Here is an 18,662-nt window from a genome sequence, read left to right on the forward strand (position 1 = left end):
GTCCAGAGGGTTTACACTGCTCCTGATACCAAACTTGCTCAATGCCTACTGAACATTCAATGGATCTGAAAATGATCTTTGGACTGTTCTCATAGTTTTAGTAACTAACTGTTCTTTAGGCCACACATTTTCTGTAGTTTTAGCTATGAACTTGTAAAATTCACTTTATACTGAATTATAAACAGAGGTGCATCCAGGGGGTTTCCAGGGTTGGAAGATTAAAAATTTTCAGATTTCCAAAATCAGAATAGAATAGGATTATTTAAGTTCCCCTGCATGAATCTTTAACTAAAAATTAACACACAGATATTAATACACTGCTTAAGCCTGTTCAGTCACTACATACACATCTACAAATCACCTGGCACTAATTTATGCAACAGAGCATGAATGTATGTAATACCATTATGTAAGCAGAAGTACAATCTACTATTTGCAAAAAAGTATATCAAGACTCATGGTAGTGAGGCACACGGCCAAGCAACTACAAAGCGCACGTCCAATTAAAAGACGCGCAGCCACTACTGTGAGTTATTTACATGTAGGGATGGTTTTGCAATATTAGCCCTGAATTATGCAACATATCTCAATAGGTTTGTATTGCGTTACGTAATAAATCTTTTTTCGTAGTAGTATTCTTGCGACCAGTATTAAATGTGTATTTAGACATATTTCGCTTTATTTCTCAACCTTGTCACGTGTTACACCTAGCGTCACCTTATACCAGTCAACTTACCCATGTTTGTACAGTCCATCTAGCACTGACATTATCTAATCCTGGTTTTTTCATACGCGTATTTTCTTCGATCAAACCTCTAATCCCTACAATAACTTTTAAAGACACAATGTGGACACAAGCCCTAATGTCTGATAAACAAGTTGTAAAAGCGTGTAGAACCATAAGTTCCCTAAGGAAGGTGTTTTAAGCAGAAATCTTTTAAGCTCCATTTAGTACCATGCCTCATGCCGTCATGCATGCGTTGATAATTGGCAGATGTCTTATAAACAAGTGTGAAAGCGTCAAGAACGTAGCATCACTAGGTGTTCCAAGCATAATTCTTGTTGCCACACCACACATGGTGTATCATGTGTTCTGGTGGTGCTCAAATCAGCTTGTTACATAGCATTACCCACCCTAACAGCAAGTAGTCACTCCCATTGTGGCTTTCTCATTCATGTCATTTAATTAATATGCATGTTACATAACAAAATATATCACATTAATTGTTTGTGACATTAACAATAAAATTCTGACAATAAAATGGAAACTGTCTAAGCCGGTCACCTTCGGGCCAAGATTTCTTGGCCTTAATAGGCAGGTGGCTGCTTTAGACAGGTAAATTAGTGTATAAACTTCTCACTAGGGGATTTAAAGCTGGTCTTTTTAAAGAGGTGACCTTTCTATACAGGTGGCCGCTAAGACAGGTTCCACTGTAGTTAGTCCCATCGCAACTGTACGCCTCATCCTGGAAATTCAGGACATTGTAATCAACTGAGATATAATGCCAAGATCTTATCAGGCCTCAACGTCCACGTATACTTGACAATTGAGAACTAAAGAACACACATAACATTATATAATTCCTCTGTCTATATAAATTACTCCCCCGAACCTTGATCTTTACGTATGTACCACTGCTAGTGAGAGAATCGCATGCTATGACCAAGTACCCTGTGCCTGTAAAATTGACAGGGCATTAAATACAATACAGCTAAAAATCTGTCACTATGCAAATGACAGATTTGGGGATCTGAAAATTCATCACACCCTTGAGATAATACAAAAATTTCTTAATATACACACAGACTGACCTGAAGATCCACAACGTACTTGATGTTACTACAGTCCACGCACACTTGGTGTACAGTTCACGTACACTTGACAATTGAGAACTAAAGAACACACAACATTATAAAATTCCTTTTGTCTACTTACCCCCCCCCCCCCGAACCTTGATCTTAGTTGCCAAGTTTAGAGCAGCTCTAGCCAAGATATGTATGCAGCACTGCTAGTAAGAGAACCGCATGCTATGACCAAGTACCCTGTACCTGTAAAATCGACAGGTGGGCATTAAATACAATACAGCTAAAAATCTGTCACTTTTTACGTAAATGACAGATTTGGGGAACTGAAAATTCATCACATCTTGAGGTGATACAAAATTTGAGGACCTGAAAATTCATCACACCCTTGAGGTAATACGTTTGAGGATTCACAAGTTGGCCCAGCAGTGACCTTACTACACAGTGTCCTTACTACACAGTGTCCTGGGTTTCACTCTACATAAAGACCAGTATGCAATGTGAGTACTTTTTTTTGTACAAGCATCATGTAGATTACCTTACTTCTTCCACCTAGTTCCGGGACTTCTAAATTGGCACTACAGCCGGTGACAATACTGAAAGTTGCTTGGTCTGTAAGAGTACACCTTGTTGACAATCCATCCATGAGATACAATTTCAAGTGGGAAAATATTGGTACTTGCTGCTACTCAACTTGGTACCATCACAGAAGTTTTCAGCTTGGTCTCAGTGAACTTGCACTAGTCAGTGCAGACGTCTGACAGTCTAAAAACCAATCGCATACACGCGGTTAATCAGATGTGGAACTTTGTACACTAGCCTCATTTTTTTTCACCCCTTCTTTCGTTACTGAACCTCCACTCCTCTTTTCGTTACTGAACCTCCACGAAGAGCTGAGTACATCAGTATTCTCGCTGGCAACTCTTTAATATCCACTCGACGTTCTTCTTCAAGCGGTGTAGACTCTACGTATCTTAGTTTCAAATCAGTTAAGTACGTTTCGCCGCTCCATTGAAATCCAGTTACAATATAACAAATAAGGTAAATGCGGGTATTTCCGGACAGCGCACAATTCCGGACACTTCGTGTATAGCACCCAAGAATGAATCAACTAGAACACACTTTTCGATTTTTATAATCCCTATAAGAATAGCTATTCACAGCAGAAATTTCAAGGCAATCCGTTGTTTCGTTCCTCGGCTAGCTTGATAAAGGTACCAAAGTGTCCGGAATTGTACGCTGTCCGGAAATACCCTCATTTACCTTATTTAGTAGTATTCAGTCCTCAAGACATGGACTGCCATCAATAATAAACCGCGTATCACGTGTATCGTGGATTGCGCATCCGTTGTCATAAATTTTTTTTTGGATTAGACCAAATAGCCAATCAAATGTGAGGACTTCCATTCAAATTTCGTTCTCATTGGTCCAATTTCACGTGACACCATAGACATTGGTGACCACGGATGCGCAATCCACGATATTCACTTGAGGTGTTACAGGAACTTTCCAAGAGATTTCCCCTAAATAGGCCACGTGATCATTGTCAGTCAAGTGGAACTTATGGCTCTACAATGCGGTACTCGTACTTTAATGTATTTTAGTGTTTAATAATATTATACTTCTCTTTCAAGACATGGACTGCCATCAATAATGATGATGATGATGATGATGTGATTTGGGTTGAGGCTTAGAAGCCTGTACACCCATTCAATTACATACATACACATACATAAATTAGATGCAATAAACAAAAATTAACTATGAGTATAATTATTACATTAACATAAATCTATAGTCATAAAAGTAATTATCTACAGCTGATTTAAAATTATTTAATAAAATTTCCTACAATATCACTTGTAAGATTGTTCCAATCATTAATTACTCTAGTACCAAAATAGTTGACCCGACATGAAAGGTCGGCAGGGGGCATAATAATATAAATCACGTGTCAAGTGTGTTCACCTTTCACTTGAAGTGTTACTGTGCAGGGTCTTTCCAAGGGATATCCCCTAAATAGGTCACGTGATAATTGTCAGTCAGGTGGAACTTATTTATTTCCATTAATGCAGCATGGAGCTTGTGTTGTGGCTTTCATTAATTGATCATTATGCACATACCATGATGCAACAAAGTTTGTAACAAATTGCTGGAATGTGGTTCGTGGTTTGCTGGTATGAGCTTGTGTTGTGGCTTTCAACTTTTGTAACAGATTGCTTGAATGTACATATGCATGTGGTTCGTGGTTGCCAATAATTGTGTATATGCAGGGCCGCCTAGAGAAATTAAGGGGCCCAGGGCAAAGAGTTAAAGTGGGGCCCCAAGGCAAGGAGGTTTCCATTCTGAAGCACAACTTCACCCAAGCTGTAAGTTAAAGCGGACCAAAAAAAAAAAAAAAAGGTCATGACCTGCTGACAATGACAATAACTACCCTTCACCAACCATATCTCCTTATCTATAAGCTTCCTACACTGCTCCTCTGAAGAATACTGTGACTGCTCTATTAGAGTATTTAGATCTGACTGCTCTATTAGAGTATATCGATCTTTAAACAGGTATTCAAGGGGGCCTTCCTGGGGCCCCTTTCAGACTGGGGCCGGGGGAAAAATGCCCCAGTTGCCCCCCCTCCGTGGGCGGCCCTGTGTATATGAGTTGGGGTTGTTCCACACAGCTTGCACAATATTGAGATGTCTGCATGATGACACAAGGTTAAGTGAGACCTGTAAAAGAACAAGCAGGCATTGAACTTAACCTTAAATTAAACACACATGCAACTAACCTGGAAAATCAGTCGCAACACCAAAGAACCTTGCTTGGATATCCTCATGGCTTAACTATGGAGTGACATGTGTAATTAACCGGCACTAAACAGTATCTACAACACAATTTTCTTTTCTGCAAGAACTTTTTAGCACCAAGTAAAGGCACTACCATCTCTCCTACAAGAGCATTTTACAAGAGATGTGACATTAACTTGAGTACAACCAATATGTGGTGTATGTTTGTGAACATGTGTGTATAGTGTTTGCACATTTTGTGTGCGTCTTGTGCTTGTATATGATGTAAGCGTATGTTTGTATGTAGTGAAATAAAATAATAGTACGATGTTTGTGATCTCTTTCATAACCCTTAGCAAAGCATCTAGCTCTACGAGTGGCAAATCAAGTTGATAGGTCGTCCTCATGGCACTATGGCAGTGGTCATAGCAGGTTTTATTCATTGACAAGTACAGAATGATTGATATACTCCAATAGAACAGTCAAGCAATAAATACTCTAATAGAACAGTCAGGCAATAAAATACTCTAATAGAACAGTCATTGAACAATATAGCTGAATATTTACATCTCTGTCTGAAAACACTCCCAGATCCCAGATGCAATCTCAGAGTTGCTATTTCAAGATGGTGGCATTCCCCAAGATCACCTAGAAAAGCACGCTTTGCAAATAAGTGCTTTACACACATCTTTGGTTACCCTGACTGTAGCCATTATTGCTTGGCATGACCAGTAATTTCCACTGGCCCTTGTCCTAATAAAAAATTAATAGCTACTAGAGGAATGTATGTTATATGCTCACCACCTATCAGCAGATTTCTGTTTGGTTGCAACACCTCTACAAGGCAGAATTCATCATGCACCCCCCATGGCTTGAACATTGGGTCTGTAAATTAATATATAACTGACAAAAATTAGTGATATACCCCCCAAAAACACCTTTGCTGTAAAAAAAGGCGCGTCCAAGAAACTACAAGTATCTGTAACCCCATGTAAAACAGATAAGCTGTAGAAAAACACTCCATGAAATTAATGGGTAACTGAAAGAGCTGATATCTAGAGCGGCCAAGAATCAATAATGTCACTACAACTGACTATGATTACCAAAGAATACCTTGGCTGTAAAACAGGCAAATAAAAGTAACTGGCAACCAAAACAGCTGATATCTGAAGCGGCCAAGAATAAAAATTAAGCTGATACAACTTACTACAATTATAAACTTGCAACATTAAATTCTAATCATTCAACTGTGTTCTATACATTCACCCTTGCTACATCCTAAATTAATTCTTTGTAACTCTAATTGGCTGGTAATTTGGCCGCCTTTTTTTCTTTACTCTGACTATTGAAAAAGGCGGCCAAATTACCAGCCAATAAAAGTTACAAAGAATTAATTTAGGATGTAGCAAGGGTGAATGTATAGAACACAGTTGAATGATTAGGATTTAATGTTGCAAGTTTATAATTGTAGTAAGTTGTATCAACTTAACTTTTATTCTTGACCGCTTCAGATATCAGCTGTTTTGGTTGCCAGTTACTTTTATTTGCCTGTTTTACAGCCAAGGTAATCATAGTCAGTTGTAGTGACATTATTGATTCTTGGCCGCTCTAGATATCAGGTCTTTCAGTTACCCATTAATTTCATGGAGTGTTTTTCTACAGCTTATCTGTTTTACATGGGGTTACAGATACTTGTAGTTTCTTGGACGCGCCTTTTTTTACAGCAAAGGTGTTTTTGGGGGGGGGGGGGGGGGGGGGTTATATATTAATCTTTGGTAAGTACGTAGTTTACTGATATTGTTATCCATAAAGAGTATTAGGAAGTGCAAAATAACAAATTTCATCAGTGTATGTGTGGAAGGGAAGACCCGTTTTCACAAATCCAGTCGTGTTACTCATGTATTGTAAGACTATTTTGTCAGACTGGCTCACACATAGGAGGTGCAATACACACTCTATTGTATGACATCAGGTGGGCTATATAAATAAGTGTCGTCCACCAGGTGGAATGACACGTACAATACACAATTGACTTGCTATGCATTGGGAGGGTAGCATAACTGTTGTATCAACACAAAAAACAATAGCTGCATGTACTCAAAAAAGTTTGATAAATTAAATGTAATGTAGCTATTATACTACTGAAGATAATTATAACATGGGCCACCTCCAAAATATATTACTATTTAGTAGTACATTTAAACACCAAGCTTTGAAAACACTTGGGTTTTGATGTGAGCTTGTAGACTCTTTAAAATTGTCCCATGCACTGTTAAGCACTGTGTATGTGGAAATGTCTAAACATCAAAATACACAGAAGTCTCTATAATCCAATGCTCATTGGGACAAAAAATTATGTCAGATTAGTGAGGACGTTATACTTAGATGATTGTGGCAGGATGATTGTGGTAATATTATATAGGAAAAATTATATAGGAAAAACAATGTCTGATTATAAAGGCATTCTGAATTACAGAGGTGTCAGGTTAGAGAGGTTTCACTGTATTCAGTTATTATACAAGGAAGCTAACAGTAAGCCTGTGTAGCAGGAAGTCAGAAACCTGTAACTGAAAACTATGCTGAATGCAGAAAAATCCCAGAGCAGGTGGTGACTTGATCCACAAACAGTTCATGGTCTATAGGCAAATGCCTGAGGAGCCACACAGCCTGTGATCCAGGATTTATTCTGCATTCAGAATTTCAGATTCAGCCAGTACTTAAACACTTAAACATGATGACTTTTTCATTAATGATACAATTAGAAATTCTTTTTCATAACTTTAAAATTTGGCTGAATGCAAACATGATATGCACAATGTGGGTGATAACAAAAGGGGATAAACAAGAATCTATGCTGTACATGTACCTTTGCATAGTGGCATAATTATTTCCATTTAGTAATATGATTGTATTAGCATGTTTCATTCTTATAGTCTGTTTGCATTCATGGTTGAAGGGTAAATGACTGACATTGTGACCTCAATTCACAAATTGTGTACGCCTGCAGTTGCCTTTGACTTTATAATCATGGCAGATTCAGTATCAAGACACACGGTAGTGTGTCGTGCGGCCCAAGAAGCCGGCGCGCAACCCCGTGAGTATATTGACAGGAAGAAAGAAAACGCAATTTTCGCACCTCCGTAGCTCTGTGCTGCCTTGATGAAACAAGACAAATTTTGCTGTGTACATTCCCTCCAACTTCAGTACTCCACATTCCAAATTTGAGCGAAATCGCTTCAGGCATTCCTGAGATATGCGACTTCAAAAATTGGCTTAGTTTCTTCGTTTTTTTCTTCTTCTTATTTTTCTTCCTCTTTTCGCACACTTACAAAAACTGCTATAAAACGCGAACGCGTTATCCGATTGCCTTGAAATTTGGTACACAGAAGGGGGGTATAAAGGCGCATCTCTGTACCAACTTTGGCTGGAATACCATAAACAGGCAAAGAGTTATGAGCGATTATGCACGAAAAATAACACCAATATGTTGTCACGCCTACAGGGTAAACCGCGTATGGGAAGAAGCTGAAAATCGGTGGGTGAATAGGTTAACTATTGAACCTCAAACCTTTTGTGGTTTGAAAGAAATCAAGCTAAAAACCAGGAAGATACAGCGAAAAAATCAACAGTGTGTAACAATTACGTAATCGAGATTAGCTAATTTTTATTATTATTATTATTATTATTATGCTTGCCAAGCCTACCAGATAAACCACTTGGGGTAATGCTTTGAAAATCGCTGTACAGATGGAGTTATCATCTTAGAAAGGCTCTTCAATGGTGTAGAAAAATCAGACTTAAAGCCACGGAGTTATAACACGAAATCCAACTTGGTGTAGCAAGTGCGAGATCGAGATACTCTAATAGAGCAGTCATCCTAATAGAGCAGTCACCCTGAACAGAATTCAAGAGATCAGTTAGAAATAAGTAACCTGTATAGAGATCAGCTACAAACAAATCACCCTGTAGAGAGTTCAGCTACAAACAATTCACCCTGTTCAGACATCAGTTAGAAGAAGTTTTCTTGTAGAGAGTTCAGTTACAAACAAATCACCCTGTTGAAAGATCAGCTAGAAGATGTCACCTTATAGATAGTTCAGTTACAAAGAAACCACCATGTAGAGAATTCAGCTACAAACTAGTGACCCTGTAGATACATCAGCTAGAAGAAGTTACCTTGTAGAGAGTTCAGCTACAAAGAAACCATTCTGTAAAGAGCTCAGCTGCAAACAAATCACCTATACAGAATTCAGCTACAAACAAATCACCCTGTAGAGAGATCAGCTAGAAGAAGTTACCTTGTAGATAGTTCAGCTACAAACAAATCATCCTGTAGAGAGATCAGCTAGAAGAAGTTACCTTGTAGATAGTTCAGCTACAAACAATTCACCCTGTACAGAGCTCAGTTAAAAAGGTTTCCTTGTAGAGAGTTCAGCTACAGACAAATCACCCTGTAGAGAGATCAGTTAGAAGAAGTTACCTTGTAGATCGTTCAGCTACAAACAATTCACCCTGTAAAGAGATCAGCTAGAAGAAGTTACCTTGTAGAGAGTTCAGCTACAAAGAAACCATCATGTAGAGAATTCAGCCGCAAACAAATCATGTATAGAGAGTTCAGCTACAAACAAATCTCCCTGTAGAGAGATCAGCTAGAAGAAGTTTCCTTGTAGAGAGTTCTGCTACAAACAAATCACCCTGTAGAAAGATCACCTAGAAGAAATCACCTTGTAGAGAGTTCAGCTTCAAAGAAGCAATCATGTGAGAGTTCAGGTACAAACAAATTGTCCTGTAGAGAGATCAGCTAGAAGAAGTTACCTTGTAGAGAGTTCAGCTACAAAGAAACCATCATGTAGATAGTTCAGGTACAAACAAATCACCCTGTAGAAAGATCAGCTATAGAAGAAATCACCTTGTAGAGAGATCAGCTACAAAGAAACTATCATGTAGAGAGTTCAGCTACAAACAAATCGGCCTGTAGAGAGATCAGCTAGAAGAAATTACCTTGTAGAGAGTTCAGCTACAAAGAAACCATCATGTAGAGAGTTCAGCTGCAAACAAATCACCTGTAGAGAGTTAAGCTACAAACAAATCTCCCTGTAGAGAGATCAGCTAGAAGAAGTCACCTTGCAGGGAGTTCAGTTACAAAGAAATAAACCTTGTAGAGAGTTCAGCTGCAAACAAATCACCTGTAGAGAGTTCAGCTAGAAACAAGTCACCCTGTAGAGAGATCAGCTAGAAACAAGTCACCTTGTAGAGAGTTCAGCTAGAAGAAGTCACATTGTAGAGCTACAAAGAAACTACCATGTAGAGTTCAGCTGCAAACAAATCACCCTGTAGAGAACTCAGCTACAAACAAATCACCCTGTAGAAAGATTAGCTAGAAGAAGTTACCTTATAGGGAGTTCAGCTATGAACAGATCACCCTGTAGAGAGTTTCGGAATAGATCGCAAAATGGCATACATAAATAAAAAATACCATTCCAGTTTAATAAGAATAGGGGTAACTAAAATGTCGGCCTCCTTAAAATTCTCGGCATCACCCAAATAATCCGGAAAAAAATAAACAATAAAAACAAACAAAACAAAAAATAACATATTTCCCGATAAATCCTTTACCGTATAATAAGGATGAAACGGTATTTTCTCTACATCAGAAGGCAAACCCATAGGATTATTCGACCCCAATTTATGCAAAAAATGCAAATGAACTAACGCCAAGAAGGACAAAACAAAAGGAAACAAGTAATGTAAACTAAAAAACCTATTTAAAGTCGCATTACAAACCATCGGCCCACCTCAAATCAAAACAACAATATCCTGCCCCACATAAGGAACCACTGAAATAAAATTAGTGATAAACAAATCACCCTGTAGAGAGTTCAGCTACAAACAAATCACCCTGTAGAGAGTTCAGTTACAAAGAAACCACCATGTAGAGAGTTCAGCTGCAAAAAAAATCAATCACTCTGTTGAGAGTTCAGCTAGAAGAAGTCACCTTGTAGAGAGTTAAGCTGCAAATAAATCACCCTGTAGAGAATTCAGCTACAAACAAATCACCCTGTAGAAAGATAAGATAGAAGAAGTTACCTTGTAGAGAGTTCAGCTACAAAGAAACCACTATGTAGAGAGTTCAGCTGCAAACAAATCACCTGTAGAGAGTTCAGCTAGAAACAAGTCACCCTGTAGAGAGATCAGCTAAAAACAAGTCACCCTGTAGAGAGTTCAGCTAGAAGAAGTCACATTGTAGAGAGTTCAGCTACAAAGAAACTACCACGTAGAGAGTTCAGCTGCAAACAAATCATCCTGTAGAGAGTTCAGCTAGAAGAAGTCACCTTTTAGAGAGTTCAGCTACAAAGCAACCACCATGTAAAGAGTTCAGCTGCAAAAAACTCAATCACCTTGTAGAAAGATCGGCTAGAAGAAGTTACCTTGTAGAGAGTTCAGCTACAAAGAAACCACCATGTAGAGAGTTCAGCTGCAAACAAATCACCTATAGAGAGTTCAGCTATAAACAAGTCACCCTGTAGAGAGTTCAGCTAGAAGAAGTCACATTGTAGAGAGTTCAGCTACAATGAAACTCCCATGTAGAGAGTTCAGCTGCAAACAAATCACCCTGTAGAGAACTCAGCTACAAACAAATATGCAGTGTAAAAAGATCAGCTAGAAGAAGTTACCTTGTAGAGAGTTCAGCTACAACAAAACCACCATGTAGAGAGTTCAGCTACAAACAAATCACCTGTAGAGAGTTCAGCTAGAAACAAGTCACCCTGTAGAGAGATCAGCTAGAAACAAGTCACCTTGTAGAGAGTTCAGCTAGAAGAAGTCACATTGTAGAGAGTTCAGCTACAAAGAAACCACCATTTAGAGAGTTCAGCTGCAAACAAATCACCCAGTAGAAAGTTCAGCTATGAACAGATCACCCTGTTGAGAGTTCAGTTAGAAACAAGGAATCCTGTAGAGAGATCACCTAGAAGTATCGCCTTGTAGAGAGTTCAGCTACAAACAAATCACCTGTAGAGAGTTCAGCTACAAACAAATCACCCTGTAGAGAGATCAGCTAGAAGAAGTCACCTTGTAGAGAGTTCAGCTATAAAGAAACCACCATGTAGAGAATTCAGCTGCAAACAAACACCCTGTAGAGAACTCAGCTACAAACAAATTTCCCTGTAGAAAGATCAGCTAGAAGAAGTTACCTTGTAGGGATTTCAGCTACAAACAGATCACCCTGTAGAGAGTTCAGCTACAAAGAAACCATTCTGTAAAGAGCTCAGCTGCAAACAAATCACTTGTACAGAATTCAGCTACAAACAAATCACCCCGTAGAGAGATCAGCTAGAAGAAATTACCTTGTAGATAGATCAGCTACAAACAAATCACCCTGTAGAAAGATCAGTTAGAAGAAGTTACCTTGAAGAAAGTTCAGCTACAAAGAAACCATTTTGTAAAGAGCTCAGCTGCAAACAAATCACCTGTACAGAATTCAACTACGAACAAATCACCCTGTAGAGAGATCAGCTATAAGAAGTTACCTTGTAGATAGTTCAGCTACAAACAAATCTCCCTGTAGAGAGATCAGCTAGAAGAAATTACCTTGTAGAGAGTTCAGCTACAAAGAAACCACCATGTAGAGAATTGAGCTGCAAAGAAATCACCCTTTAGAAAATTCTGCCAGAAACAAATTGCCCTGTAGAAAGATCAGTTAGAAGAAGTTACCTTTTAGAGAGTTCAGCTACAAAGAAACCATTCTGTAAAGAGCTCAGCTGCAAACAAATCACCTATACAGAATTCAGCTACAAACACATCACCCTGTAGAGAGATCAGCTAGAAGAAGTTACCTTGTAGATCGTTCAGCTACAAACAATTCACCCTGTAGAGAGAGCAATTAGAAGAAGTCACCTTGTAGAGTGTTCAGTTACAAAGAAACTACCATGGAGATTTCTGTAATCAATATAATATTATGTGACCGGATTTGCGAAAAGGGGTCTTCCACACACATCCAATTCCGTAAACGTTGGAGACCATACCTCAGTGTTCAAGTAACATATTAACCTGAAAATGTCACCACTTATTCAGCTATAGTGGTGCTCACCACTGTCCAAACTTCAAGGCAATAGCTCTTTCCAATCTGAAGTTATCAATTGTCAAAGTTGGCAAATTGGATGTGTGTTGAAGACCCCTTTTCGCAAATCCGGTCACATATGTATTATACAGTATATATAATTTGTACATTTACTGATAAAATATTTAAAGTACATCTACTTCATCTTTTCTTAGGTTAAAAAAGTCCCAAAGCTGGCCATAGGCCGGCTTTGGGGTATACAAATGCAAAAAGAAATGAAATCTAATCCAAAACAGCCAAGCTGTAAAAAAAGTGTGCGGCCCTCAGAAAGGCTATGGTGAAAAAAGATGTGAAATCCAAGGTGGCGGCCAAGAAATGGCTGTGATGGTAGGTTAATGGTAAAAATTTTAATAACGACAACTCAGGTGAATTTTGTGCCAAGACCAAGCGGCACCAAATTCACCTGAATTGTTGTTATTAAAATTTTTACCGTTAACCTACCATCACAGCCATTTCTTGGCCGCCACCTTGGATTTCACATCTTTTTTCACCATAGCCTTTCTGAGGGCCGCACACTTTTTTTACAGCTTGGCTGTTTTGGATTAGATAATATTATGAGGATTACTTTTAGCGCATGTACTATAAGAAGTTTGTACATGCATTCTTTTGATCATCTCCCACCACTGTATTTATTTACCTGTATGTGTGCTAAAAATAAAATGGATAATGGAAAATTTAGGATAGAGCATTTGAAACAGTGCCCCACCCCTCACCCCACCTTTGTGGAGGAGCCATACCTCTTGATTTGCTAAGCAATATGTCTGGTCGAAATCAAATTATCACTTATAAGAAATGTATGTATTACTTTATTGCAAATCACCTGACACCAATGTCAAACAGTTACCCAGTACCTGTCTGCATACTAAGTGCTTTCAATATAATTACCGTGTGCTGGTGTTTAAGCATATCATTCATAGCCTTTTCTTCATTTCACAACCATTTGTGAAGGCCAAAATGATGAAAATCAACAGAGAGACATATCTATGAGGTGATTATTTAGCTATACTGCTTCAAAAATACAGCAACTAACAAGAGAGACTCTTTTCCCTAACCAACTACGTACAACTTACCCCCTCCCCTTGGAAGCTTCTGAATCCACCCCATGGTCCATCACATAACAGGTCATATCTCAGTACTGGAATAGAAAGCTTGTTTTCTGTAACTTGTATTGTGTATTTAACCAAGTCAATACGTATTATACAACTAGTATATATACCATTACTATGTATGCACAAACCTACATTGCCTTTCTGTTCACAAACTGAAAGCATGATATATAAGTTGTTGAAATCTAGTGACACAATTGCAACCACACTTCCACTGAGGTCATAATTACTCACCCACTCACACCCTCAAAAGTTATCCCACCTGCACAAGATTAAGTACCTGCAACGAGCACTTTGATTCATGCAGTCACCAACAGTTCAACAGCAGTTAGGGAAATCTACAGTGGTGCTAGTGCTTCAACAAAAATGGCAGCTCTTAGACTACAGATTCTTACTACTAATCTGGGAGCAACAGTTTACACTGGCAAGGGATCAGGAGCTAATGCTAGCTTGGCTATCTTCCAACCAGAAATCCAAGATGGATACTTCATGGTTTGACACTTTGCAGCCAACGAACTGTCCCTATCATCAAGCCCCTCAATTCTTCAGCAGTAGTCCCACCAGCCTCTTTGGAAGAAATATGGTCTGATAAAGGAAGTAGAGAAGATCAAAATGTCACTTTCAGGAGAGTTATTGCTCCACAGAGCTATATGTAGCACTGCATGGCTGATATTGCCTATCGTGGACATGAACTATACTGCTGAATTCCATTTATGATATTTACCGCTGTGTCAGGTCTGATTTGGTGGAGCAGAGAGCTTTTGACAAACCAGTTTGGATGGATAAGGGTTCAGGTGCCAACATAAAGGGATTGATGCAGTGGTATGTGCAGCCCAGAGACAAATATTATACAGTCAGTCCCTGTTATATATGTATACTGTAGGTGTACATATATAACAGGCCAGGGAAAACGAAAATAATATCAAAAATAATTGTAGTATGTTTATATAACGAAAATAATTATACTGCGTAGTTAGAGCACACGAGTTTAGGAAAACTATTTCAGGAAACCAGATGCTCACTCTGTATGCAGCTGACTCTTTGCACATAAAAACATGCAGTGATATGAATCACCATAATGTAATAATGACCAGTATGCCAATATATATAAACATACTACAATGAATAAGCCAACCAATGGTATACTGTAGTAGTTGTCTTATAATGTCTGATGTGTATTGCGACCTACCCTGAGGGTCATCTTCCCTTGAGAGTTCTCCAGCCAGTGGTGGCAAGAACAGGTGTAGTCATCACTGTTGTTGGCCAAGTGTGATACCAGAAGTAATGTGGAAACTTCATGCAGTATAACTCTTATAATTATTTAGTTATAGCTGTGATGATTGCTTATAGTTGTGACATGAGTGAAGTGTTGAATCACAACATGCATCACACAGAAATAATGTTACAATTCATCAACTACTAATTTCTGCCACAATATACGGTGTCTTGAGCACAGTAGGGATATAACACTTCTTATTGTTTTACTGTGATTTAATATTGTGCACTACTTCAGCTTGTTTTTCAATACTTTGTATCGATGTGCTATTGCAGGGACGGATCCAGGGGGGGGGGGGGGGGGGTTCAAAGGGTTCCATGGAACCCCCCTTTTGAGAGAGCCTGTCTTACTCGAGATACTCTAATAGAGCAGTCAAATCGAGATACTCTAATAGAGCAGTCACAATAGTCTTTTGAAGAGCAGTGTAGCAAGCTATGTATCTAGTTATAAATAAAGAGGTATAGTTGGTGAGGGACAGCTATTGTCAGTAGGTGATGACCTTTTCTTTTTTTTTTTGTCTTCAACCTACAGCTAGACTGAAGTTGTAATTTCAAAGTGGAACCCCCCTTTTTAAAAGTCTGGATCCGCCCCTGTTAATTGTCCCTAAAATCCAATCTTTTTTTGTATTCTTGTTAGTATATATAGTGCAAAAGTTAAATGGGGGGAAATTTTGACAAATTTGACAGTTCATTTGGGGTTGTTAAAGTAAGTTTTCACTCTCGAATATTTTGATAATCTGTATAATGCATAGTGTTGTTTTAGTATGGAGTTTTAGTTTTAGTTATAGTAATTTTTCTTAATTCTTTTTAGTTATTGATTTAGTTATGGTTATTCACTCTTTGTTGTTTTAGTTTTAGTTATAGTTACAGTTAAAAACATGAAAAACTTTTAGTTTTAGTTACAGTTTTAGTTGTGTACATCAAAATCTTTTAGTTCTAGTTCTAGTTATAGTTAGAAACATGAAAACCTTTTAGTTTTAGTTCTAGTTCTAGGTACAGTTCAAAACTTGAAAACCTTTTAGTTTTAGACACAGTTTTAGTTATGTATCTGAAAACCTTTTAGTTATAGTTTTAGTTGTGCATAAGAAAACCTTGTTTAGCTTTAATAGTAAGCACCAAGTGACTATATTTTATGTGAATGAAACTCTTGTTATAATTTCAGTACCATTTGTCCAGCTTAGTAATACAAAATCTTTGTATTACAAGACCTGTCAGTTTTTTTATAATATAGCAACACTTAATACAGTGCATTTGATGCAATCTCTGTCACGGGTATTCCTTATTCTTTCTTAGTAGAACTTCCCTTTCCAAATTACTATCAGTAAGTCTGTTGCGTTTGCCAGATGTCGATTCCCCACTTGTAGAAAATACTCTTTCAATAGGGGCTGTTGAAGCAGGTATGCATAATACGTCACAAGCAACAGCTGCAATAAGAGGGAAATAAGTGGTACAATTCCAAAAGTAAAATGGATCATCTTCAAGCTCAACTGTAAAATTTTCTTGCTTGTAACGCTCAATTTCTTTGGAGACAAATCAATAATATAGATTTGATTTTAGTTATAGTTGTAGTTTTAGTGATTGTATACGTTTGTTTTAGTTATAGTTTTAGCTTTAGTAATAATATAGATTAGTTATTATTATAGTTTCAGTGATTATATACATTTGTTTTTAGTTATAGTTATAGTTAACTTAAATATATTCACCTTACTAAAATTACTTTTAGTTTTAGTTACTTGTCAAGCAAATTGATCCATTGATTTGTCAAAATTTCTCCACATCAAATATTTTGCACAATACAGGTAAGTACATATTATACTCACCTGTGGTTTTAGGCACATGACACACTAATGCGTGTCATGCGGTGGGAACCAATATGATTAATTGTCAAAGCCGGTTCAGGCTAGGCTAATAGCCTTCAGTTGCTGTGCTGAGTGATCAATCGCGGATCCAGACTTATGGAAAGGGGGGTCAAAATGAATTGTGAGGCACTACATTGTCTGGTTCGGTAAGGTGAGGCCAAAGAAAAAAAAAAGGTCACAGCCTGCTGACAATAGCTGCCCACCTCACCAACTACGCATTTAAAGCTCAAAAAGTACATAAAAATCCTTACATAGTTTGCTACACACTGCCCTAATACTGTGACTGCTTTATTAGAGTGACTGCTCTATCAGAGTATCTCGATCTAAAAATTTTTGGAGGGGGGTCAAAAGCCCCCTTTGGCCACCCTCCCTGTATCCGCCCCTGGCCAGTAAGAGTTTAACAACTGGATTACTTTGATGATGTGTGGTAGCAGGTATTGCTCCTACGTTTGTTAATGGGCAAGTCCTGGGGATACATGGTGATTACTATTATATTATATTATTATTATTATATTGTGTTAAGTACAGAACTCAGATTGAGTATTATGTGTACAAATTTACAATGTTGTTCTTAAATTGATTAAAAGATTCAGCTTTAACCACCGGTGATGGTAAACTATAATAGTTGATGGAAAAAATGAGAATTTGTAGGAGTCAACTCTGGTTGCTGGCTGAGAAAACTTGTAAGAGTGACCACGGAGGGTACTGTGTAAGTTTGAATTTGTTAGGGGTAAGCTATGCTGCACATACACAAGACCATTAATTATTTTATACATCATCATCAATTTTTGCTGGTTTCTTCTTACATAGAGAGTCAGTCTAGTTGGTGTAACATATTTGTAACACTCTCATATCTACCATAGCAATTCATAGTAAATCTAGCTGCTCTTCTTTGAATAGCTTCAATATGTTGTATATCCCTCTGACAGTGAGGTGCCCAGATGGTACATGCATATTCTAGAATGGGTCTTACAAGGCTTTTGTAAAGAGAACTTTTCACCCTAGTTGGCAGTTGTTAAAATTTTGTTGCAGGAATTCAAGTACTGAGTTTGCTTTGTTCGATATGATTTGAATATGATCTGTCCACTTTAACTTATTATTCAGGGTAACCCCTAAATATTTGGCTTGCTGTACTTCATGTATCTCTATGCTTTGAATGAGATATTGGAAATGAATGACATCCTTTTGTTTGTGATTCTTAAAAATTCACATTTAGGAGGGCTAAAACACATATTCCACTTATATGCCCAGTTTTCTAAAGTAACTAAGTCTTTTTGGAGCAGTAAACAATCCTCTTTCCTGTCGATGGATTAGTAGATTAAAACATCGTCTGCATACAGTCTTATGGATGAAGAGATGTTCTTTGTGATGTCATTGATAAAGCATAAAAATAAAAGTGGGGCCAGGATGGTTCCTTGAGGTACTCCAGAAGAAACACTAGATATGGAACTTTTTCGCCATTTACTACCACTTGTTGAGATCGGCTTTAACACAAATTTTTCAAGCCTCTCTCCATCAGTGCAAGGTCCCAATAGAGTGGAAAGCTGCTAATGTTGTTCCGGTCTTTAAAAAAGGTGAAAGGAGCAACCCTGCAAACTATAGACCGGTATCCCTTATCTGACAGTGTGTATGTAGTAAGATACTTGAACACATTATATACTCACATATATTCCAACACTTGAAGAAGTATGATGTTTTGTGTGAAGAACAACGTGGATTT

General features: G+C 38.0%; 2 long non-coding RNA genes across 5 annotated transcripts; both read right to left on the reverse strand.

Annotated features, from left to right (window-relative positions):
* Positions 1-1,149: 1,149 nt before the first annotated feature.
* Positions 1,150-3,087, reverse strand: LOC136257714 (uncharacterized). Of its 4 annotated transcripts, none has more exons than XR_010702130.1 (6): positions 2,342-3,087; positions 2,173-2,280; positions 1,953-2,049; positions 1,813-1,893; positions 1,614-1,678; positions 1,150-1,554 (listed from the first exon to the last, which is right to left on the reverse strand). It is a non-coding gene; the product is annotated as an uncharacterized lncRNA (long non-coding RNA). The 4 variants fall into 4 exon arrangements; XR_010702129.1 differs by having other exon boundaries at positions 2,102-2,280; XR_010702128.1 differs by having other exon boundaries at positions 1,953-2,280; positions 2,342-2,568; positions 2,624-3,085.
* A 1,537-nt stretch (positions 3,088-4,624) lies between these two features.
* Positions 4,625-5,469, reverse strand: LOC136258623 (uncharacterized). Its single transcript, XR_010702889.1, has 3 exons — positions 5,385-5,469; positions 5,282-5,336; positions 4,625-5,231 (listed from the first exon to the last, which is right to left on the reverse strand). It is a non-coding gene; the product is annotated as an uncharacterized lncRNA (long non-coding RNA).
* Positions 5,470-18,662: the final 13,193 nt, after the last annotated feature.

Source organism: Dysidea avara, chromosome 6 (assembly GCF_963678975.1).
Source record: "Dysidea avara chromosome 6, odDysAvar1.4, whole genome shotgun sequence".
In the NCBI taxonomy this organism is placed as follows: domain Eukaryota; kingdom Metazoa; phylum Porifera; class Demospongiae; order Dictyoceratida; family Dysideidae; genus Dysidea; species Dysidea avara.